We start from the raw sequence: 9,848 nt of genomic DNA on the forward strand, positions 1-9,848 counted from the left end.
AGGGGGGGTGGGGGTGGGGTGAGAGCGGAGAGGGGGAGGGGTACCAGGTGCAGGGGAGCTATGAGGGGGAAAAAGAGGAACAACTGTAATAATCTGAACAATAAAGATTTATTTTTTTAAAAAAAATGTTAAAGGGTCTTTTTAAGAAGAAAAAAAGATAAAAAACACAAATAATAATATAGCAATAAATGCAAATGGATTAAATGTTCCAATCAAAAGACATACTGTAACTGAATGGATAACAAAATAAGACCCTTTATATGCTATCTACAAAAGACTCACTTCTGACTGAAAGACACACAGAGACTGAAACTAAAGAACTAGAAAAGATATTTCATGAAGATAGAAACAAAATAAAAGCACTTGGAAAGCAATCAATACTTATACCAGACAAAATAAACTTTATATCAAAGGCTATAACAAGAGACAACGAATGACCCAGTAACTCCACTTCTGGGTATTTAGCCAAAGAAACCCAAAACACTAAATCAAAAAGACATACATTCTTGTTTATTACAGCATTATTTACAATAGCCAAGATATGGAAGCAACCTAACTGTCCATCAATAGATGAACTGATAAAAAAGATGTGGCTTATATATACAGTGCTATATGACCCAGTCATGACCAAGAATGAAATCTTGCTATCTGCAGTAACATAAACAGACATAGAGGGTATTGCACTTAAATGAAATAAGTCAGACACAGAAAGACAAATGCCAAATGACTTCACTTATGTGTGGAATCTAAAAAACAAACAAGCAGAATGGAAACATAGATATAAAGAACATTTAGCTGGTTGCCAGATGGGAGAGGGGTTGGCGAGGGATGGGTGATAAAGGTGAAAAGATTTAAAAGTACAAGTTGGTAGTTACAGAGTAGTCATGGGAATGTAAAGTACAACATAGGGAATATAGTTAATAATATTGTAATAACTACATATGGTGTCAGATGGGTACTAGCTTTATTAGGGTGAGCACTTTGCAAATTATATAAGTATCTAATCATGGGGTTATACATCTGAAACTAATATAATATTGTATGCAAACTCTTATTTAAAAATAAAAAGTAAATTTTTAAAAAATGTTCTAACAAGGTCCTTTCATTGACCAGGAAGAGAATAATAGCAAAAATTATTATCAGACTTTAATAAGTTAAGCTTGAGTGCTGTAATATACTAAGGTAACCACAAGAAAAGTTTTAAAGAATATAGCTTCCAAGATAATACAAGGAAAATAATGAAATGATACTCTAAATGGGGCCACCCCAAGCATGAGCAGAATCATGAGCAATTCTTTTTCAGGATGCTTGTCCTTACATAAACAATGTGAATCATCCAAAATTAGCCTGTCAGTACCATTCTGCCAGCCCAGTCATGCATGGAAGAAATGCTGTGTTATCCAGCAGGAGCAATCTGCTTACCTGGCTGCCCTCCTGTAACTATGGGCCTCAGGCTCACATTACAGGAACAAATCTCAGAATTTGGGGGATGTCAGATTGAGGCCACACATCGGGTAGAGGGGAGGAAGAGTGACCCAAAGGGTTGAAATGGAGCTAGAACTCAACTAGTTTCCATTCAACTAGTTTCAATGGAGCTAGGCACTCAACTAGTGCCTACCCAGATGGCACTGTCAACCCAGCTGGTCCAAGAGACCAGAGGATACTATAGAGATCCCTGAAATGTGGGGTCCAGAACAGGGCCCTGCTTGCCCAGGTCTGCTGATTTTCAATATCTCTTTTTTAAAAAAAGGTAATAAAAGAGAGAAAAAGAAACATTGAATAACTGAGTAGGCAGGCCATATAAAAAGCAAATAATAGGACAGTAGACTGAAATCCAAATACAACAGTAATTTCATTAAATGTAAATAAAATGGTTCAATTATAAAACAAAGATTGACTTATTTAAAAAATAAATCCTAACAATATGCTTGAAGACACACATCTAAAACAAGGTTACAAGAAGTTCAAAGTTAATAGGAAGAAAAAAGACATATTTGAAAATTCTCATCAAAAGGAAGCTATATTAATACCAAGTAGATTTTAATTAATGTCAAGCAAAAAGTATTTTTAAAAATAAATAAAAACCCTTCATAAAGAAAAAAGTTGCAATTTTCCAGGAAGTTATAATATTTCTAAATTTATACTTCATTAATAACAATCTCAAAATATACTGTGTATTTCCATGCATAAGGCACTCCCCACTCTTCCAACCCAAAATTAAGAAATAAATATTTAAAACATTTTGCTGGTTTTCCTCTTAAGGGCTTCTTTTTGGCATCTTAAGGAGTTGATTTTTCTGTTTGCTCCACTGTCTGATCATATACTCAGTGGGAGGAGGTCCAAATTGTCTCTCTGCAGCTCTATTTCCATGCTCTTCTGCAGAGCTGATTACATTCAATTTGAATTTTGCAGAGTAAGACATCATTTACCGGTATTTATCTTTTTATTTTTTGACATCTTTATGGGCTCAGAGTCCCTGTTGCATCTGCGCACTCTCCACCTCCACCTTCAATTATAGCATCAGCTGACATCAGTAACAATAAGGCTCATGACTGGAGGAAGCCTGTTTGACAAGGTATGGGCAGCTGCGCAGCCCCTTGACTCCCTCTTTGGCTGACTTCCGTGTATAAGACACTCCTCGATTTTCAATATAATGATTTTAGAAAAAAAATAGCATCTTATACATGGAAAAATACGGTATAAAGCAAAAATTAACACAACTACAAGGAGAAATAGATGAATCTATAATAATGCTGGGAGTATTTTCACTCTCTGATCTATCTGATGGAAAAAGCAAACAAAATTATAAAGATACAAGATTTGAACAATGTAATAAGTGAAACTGATTGTTCCCAACTACTATAAAATATATTATTTTTTCAAGCACACATGGAGTTTTAAAAATTAGACCATTTGCTGAGCCTCAAAGCAAATTTCAAAAAATTAAAATTATGTAGTCTCTGGCTAAAAATAGTTGTTTTAAATATAAATAAATTCCCATATGCCTTAAATTTAAAAAAACCCCATCTAATTAATTTTTGAGTCAAAGAGGAAATCACAGGAAATAGAAAACATTTTACTAGTAATGAAAATAATTGAATTATAATAAAAAGTTACACATCAAACTTGTGATATGAGCTAAACCATAAGGACACAAAAATTAGCTTTCAATGCTTATATTTGAAAAAAAGATTAAATATTAAAGATGAATAGTTAGTTAAAGAAAAACAGAGAAATGATTAACACTTCCAAAAGTTGGTTCTTCCATTAATAAAATTGATGCAACTCTAGCAAGACCAGTCATTAAAAACTATAGAACATTTAAATAACCCAAATCAGGAATGTTAAAGGGAACATTACTATAGATCCTACAGAAATTAGAAAGTTAATAAGAATATTATGAATGACTTTATGTCAATATTAGAGGCCTGGTGCATGAATTCATGCATCAGTGGGGTCCCTCAGCCTGGCCTGTGGGATTAGGCTGAAACTGGCTCTCTGACATCCCCCAAGGGGTCCCAGATTGTGAAAGGGTGCAGACCAGGCCAAGGGACCCTACCGGTGCATGATTGGGGGGCCCGGGAGGGATGTGGGGGTTTGACCAGCCAGGGAGGAATCGCGGGAGGGCTCCAGGGCATGTCCACCCCAACTTGTTCAGTCCCGATTGGCTGGACCCCAGCAGCAAGCTAACCTACCAGTCAGAGCATCTGTCCCCTGGTGGTCCGTGCACATCATAGTGACTGGTTGACTGTCCACTGTCTGCCCCCTGATGGTCAGTGCACATCATAGCCAGCGGTTGAGCTGCCTTAGCATATCATTAGCATATTACACTTTGATTGGTTGAATGGGTGACTGGACAAATGGATACTTAGCATATTAGGCTTTTATTATATAGTATATTTGAACATTTGTTTGAAATGGAAAAACTTCTCAAATACAATATGCCAAACTGTCTCAAGAAGAAAAACAAAACATGAATAATTATATAACTATTAAGTTGAATCTGCTATTAATTCTTTATTAATGCCCTACATTTCAGTAAAAGTACATTATGGAATGGATTGAATTATACCTGGCATGGTATAATTCAATCCACCACTGTCTATTAGGTCACAACTATGTGACTAAGACTATGATAGCCCAGCCAGTGTGGCTCAGTGGTTGAGCATTGACCTATGAACCAGGAGGTCATGGCTCAATTCCCAGCAGGGCACATGCCTGGGTTGGGGACTTGTTTCTCTGTGTGGGGCAGGCAGGAGGCATTCTCAATGATTCTCTTTCATCATTGATGTTTCTATCTCTCTCTCCCTCTCCCTTTCTCTATGAAATCAATAAAAATATATTTTTAAAAAACTTACTTTTTAAAAAAGTATGCTAGACAGTAAAGGTTGGGGAGATAGATTTAAAAGCTATGACAGTTTCTAATTTTCAGGAGTTTATATTCTAGTCATTGAAACACATATAGAGGGCACATGGAAGAGTTAAGATTTAGACAATGATATATGGGAAGAGAAAAAGAAAGTGTCTGCATAAGCACACACTACTTTACCATGAACTTTGTACTGAATGTACACCCTGTCCCATTCTCCCCCTTAATTATAGTTTCCCTTATGTTGTTTTTAAGTAGGTCAGTAGAAGGACTTGTTTGCATGAAGGAGGACTGTTTAAGAAGCAGTCTGCTATGTGAAATATGGACCCTGGTTTACCTGTGACCAAAGAAACTGAAAGTCTTCAAACCGCCCCACATGATTTGTACTTGGCCAATGATGCGTCTGGCTGCATGCAATGGAATCTATTAGTTGAGGTATTTATCTCAATGGATTGCCTCATTAATTTTGCAGATGTTCTATCCATGGAAGACCTTTTGTTTTATAAAGAAAATTGTACTGTTTTATTAGAATTTTCCAATGTACAATTCAGAATAACAAAGTTAACACATTTCAGCACAGAACAAAGTAGCATGTATTTAAATCTCATGGGTGGAAAAGTTCTATAACTTGTACTCAGGCAGTTATGATTAAGCATGTCAAATTTTAGAGAAATGGAAAAAGGTATGTAAATTCCAACATAAAATTAACCATATTGCTTTCCATTTGGTCAACATGAGATTTAGTGTGTATCATTGTCAGCTAAGCATCCTGAACTAATTGCACATGTACTCTGGGTTAGCTACCCTTTCAGGAAAAATTCAGTCTTTTAATACTGATACAACTCTTTTATGAAAAAGACTTGCCCTAGCTGGTTTGCCTCAGTGGATAGTGCATAGGCCTGCAGAATGAAAGGTCTGGGTTTGATTCCAGTCAAGGGCACATGCCTGGGTTGCGGGCTCGGCCCCCAATAGGGGGTGTGCAGGAAGCAGCCGGTCAACGATTCTCTCTCATCATTGATGTTTCTATCGCTCTCTCCCACTCTCCCTTTCTCTCTGAAATCAATAAAAATATATATTTTTAAAAAAAGAAAGAAAAAGACTTGATATGGTTTTCCATCGAGCAAAGCATACTCAAATAATGTTTTAAGGGAAAGCTAAAACAATTCCAGATACTAAATTTGAGTGTAACAACAGACATATCTGGTGTTCTGGTGACTTCAAAATATTTCTTATTTAATTTTAGTAGAGAATATAACTAACTCTGTGTAGGTAAATCTCTGTGAATTAAGCCATAAGGGGCAGATTTTATATAAAAATAATAATAATGCTCTATTTCCACCTAACTCAAAAGGACAGGACAAAAATTGAAAACAAAGGAGGGTTCACTTTTAATGTATAGGATGTTGAACATTTTTTGTGTATATCTGGGATGGGGAATGTCCGGCCCCTGGACTGTATAAGGCCCTTGAAATAATTTGGTCTGGCCCTTGAAATTCAATAAATCTAGGAGCTTTTTTCATAGCAACATTTATATTAAGTGAATTATATTAAGCAAATGATGTTATAAATAAATGAGCCGTGGCAGAATAAAGGTTCTACACCCCTGGTGTATCTCAAGAATGCCTTGAAAGGGTCCACATTAATGTTACCAATTTATGCTAAAGTTAGGAAGTTCGGGAAGCCCTCCCTTAACAGCAGATTTTACTGTACTGAACAATGATATTTAAAAGTTATGACGGTCTTCTGGCCGGTGTTGCTCGTGGTTGAGTGTTGACCCCTGAACCAAGACTGCTCTGGTTCGATTCCCAGTGAGGGCACATGGCCCCGTTGCAGGCTTGATCCCCAGTAGGGGGCAGCCAGTCAATGATGTTTTTCACTCTATCTCTCTATCTCTCTTCCTCTCTTAAAAAAAAAAAAGTCAGTAAAAGTTATGAGGGTCAACATTTAAAGTATAACAACTGAAAGCTTCTGCAAGGTAAGTGATTTTCTTGGCTAACTTTTCTCATTAATAGCAAATACTGTTGTTTATCTTAAAAATAAACAGGTTTGAAATTCTTTTAAAGTATGCTTCATATTATATATAGATCCAAGCAGTTTTAATACCATTTTTGTTAATGAGATTATTGCTAATGTGTTTTTATTTTAATAAATTGGTTGCAGATGCTTAGAGAATAAAGGGTTTCATTAAAATTGCTGTCATTAATAGCATAGCTCCTACCTTTAAGAGTAATGAAACAATGGTAAATTCAATCAAGATCTCCTTACCTTTCTTTTATTATGAAAATTAAAGCTAAATCTCATGGGGCTTTATTCAGTCAAGTAATTAAAGCAACCTCACAGAGTTTCTGGAGGTCTTAGTAGTCTAGTAGAGTTACATCATACACACATTTAATTTATGTCTTAATTGTTAGATTGTAGCCTCTCCACAAGATGCAAATGTATAAGAAGGATAGGGTAGCTACTTATTGGGGTGAAAAAAGAAATGTTATCTTAGAAAGATAAGAAACAGAAGTCTGAATTTCTATAACTTTTTAAAGAACAGGGTATATGTGTTTCTGACCAAGTTATATAAAGTCCAAAAGAGCTTCATTAAAAATTTCCTATGAAATGGGTACTGTACTGGTTGCTTTCACACTTAACCTTATTCCTCAGAACAAACTCATTTATTAACCTACATCAGGATAGAGATTCTTAATATAAAAACAGTAGTCTAAACCCCAGGAGCAAGTGCTAACTCTCTGAAATAGCTCACTTTAGGAATTTTTTATCTTGAAAGCATAATGATTTGATTGCCCAAAATGTGCTTACAGACTTCCCTTTTGTTCTTTTCTTTTGTCTAGCCCTCAGGTCTAAAAACTTGGGTAGGCCAAGGAATTAGGGTATAGTCCTATATTCAAAACAAATAAACAAAACAACAACAACATGTACATGTATTTTCCACAGAAATGTCTTCTTATAGGAAACACATAAGAGATCTTTCAGCTCACTGTTCACAGGCTTAAAAAAAGATTCAATCATAAGAATCCCATTCATATTTCAAATAATATATTTTGTTTTTACTACTTTAAGTAATATATTTTTGGCTTGGCTTTTACTGTCTTATGAGTATAGGATAAGTTATAATCAGAACTTAGCAATTTAAAGTTAAAAGCTTCAGACAGAGGCCACTTTTGGAAAAATTCAACACTAATGATAGTGGGTAATTATAACTTAGGAAGATCAACAAAAACCAAGAAACTTTCTGCACAAGATTTTGGCCTTAATGTTAAAAGAAATCCTATATAATAAAAGGCTAATATGCAAATAGACCAAACAGTGGAATGACTGGTCACTATGACGTGCACTGATCATCAGGGGGCAGACGCTCAATGCAGAAGCTGCCTCCTGGTGGTCAGTGAACTCCCACAGAGGGAGCACCGCTCAGCCAGGAGCTGGGCTGATGACTCGTGGCTGGTGAGCAGTGGCGTTGGCGGTGGGAGTAGTGGGAGCCTCTCCTGCCTCCACGGCAGTGCTAAGGATGTCTAACTGCCTACATCTCCCCAGGGCTCCCAGACTGCAAAGGGCGTAGGCCAGGCTGAGGGACACCCACTCCAATGCACGAATATTGTGCACCAGGCCTCTAGTCTTATGATAATTACTAAAAATAAACCTAAAGATAATTGCCAATTATTAAATACCAAGTACCTTAGCATTTTATATATACATTCAAGAACCACCAAAAGAATCAGAGAAGGGGTTTTATGAAGAGACTTATTTATAAATTAAATTTGAAAATTCCAAAGCAAAATTTTAAAACAGCCAACCAAACAGATATCCACACAAACTGGAGGGCATACAGCAATGCCTAAGTTACCAAGACTGATCTTTCTGGGCACAAAGTTTATAAATAAAAATTGGAAGAAGTTATTTCTATAGACAATAACACTTCTTTTTAAATTGGAATCAACTCCAATAACATGCCTCCTTGCTCAAAAATTAGTTTCTTCCAGTCATAGAAATAATATGGAAAGCAAAGATTAATCAGGAAACTCCCTGCATTACTTCTTTTCTTCCAGGTGAGCTTAGAGTCTTTTTTTCTCAAAAACAAACAAACAAACAAAAAACAGTCCTTGGATCATCAGCATGATCATGAGCATAAGCATCATTCCAAAGCTACTCAATCAGAATGGGTATTTTAAAGAAATTCCCAAATGCTTAACATTTGAAAACAGGCTTAAAGTGGCTCTTCTGAGAAAGCTTTATGCCCCAGAAGATAGAGGGCTCTGCCATGCTCCATAGTGTCTACTGCATTCTGTGGTTAGGAGCATGCAGATCCCAAGGCTACTCACTCACAGCCTTGCCCTAAATGGACCCACATCTTGGCTCCTGCTCAAGGTGTGTATATAAGATCAGATCCCTCTCTCTTCAGACACTGCCGAAGAATAAAGACAATAAGACCAGAATTTCACAAATCCCCTCTTCCTGCAGCTGACATGCTTTTAACAAAGAACTTGTTAATAAATTTTGGGTTTGAATTATGGTTTTGTTTTGTGTGTGTTTTGGGGGGAGGGCGAGGAAGTTGGTAACTATTTCTCACAAACGACTGTGGTTATGTCTTTTAATTATAATGTAAAAGATAATTTAAAGGTAAAACCTAAGAATTGGAAAAAGCTGTATATTATCTATATATCTCCCCTAAAACTATAACTTCTGGAAAACTATATAGCACTTAGGAACAACTCTTCAAAGGACCACATGCAGCACTTCTCCTGTTTATCTCCGATTATGGTATCTTTTCACCCTTGGGATCTTTTCTTGTTAATAAAGATAGCAAACCAGTTAGCATTGGTATTTGCACAGGATTTATTAAGAAAATCAAGATACAGTGAATCTATTGAAGCAAACAAATCAGGTTTCTAGGCTAAAGCTCAAATTGCCTTAACAAACAAGCTGTCATTTTTTCAAATCTATGAAAAAATGAACAACAAACGTGGCTCTTTAATAATCTGGTCATGTTGTTTAAAACTCTACTTTTTATCTTTAAAAAAATGAAGAAAATATATTTAAAGTATTCATATTCCCATCACCAGGTAGTTATTTTCAGTTAATCCAAATGTATATATTGCTTATATTTGCCTTAGCAGTCAACAAATTTTATATTCTGCCTCTTTTACTTAACATCATATCCTATATAATAAAGAGCTAATATGCAAATAGTCATCACACCCTCACACTGTCATGCCTTAACAGCTCAGACATTCAACATTGGAGAGAGAGGAATGGGGACCAGCCAGGCACAAATGAGCTCATGAGAGAGGAATGCGGACAAGTCAAGCACAAATGAGCTCGCGAGAGAAGAATGGGGACCAGCCAGGCTGCAGCCTGGGAGAGGGACAGGCTGCCTGCCCCGCAGTCCTGGGCACCTGTGGCTGCAGCCTGGGTGAAGCCAGCCTGGGTCCTGGGTGCCTGTGGCCAGGCAGAGGGAGGGAATCCTGGGGCT

This window comes from Myotis davidii, unplaced genomic scaffold (genome assembly GCF_000327345.1).
Source record: "Myotis davidii unplaced genomic scaffold, ASM32734v1 scaffold26, whole genome shotgun sequence".
Classification (NCBI taxonomy): domain Eukaryota; kingdom Metazoa; phylum Chordata; class Mammalia; order Chiroptera; family Vespertilionidae; genus Myotis; species Myotis davidii.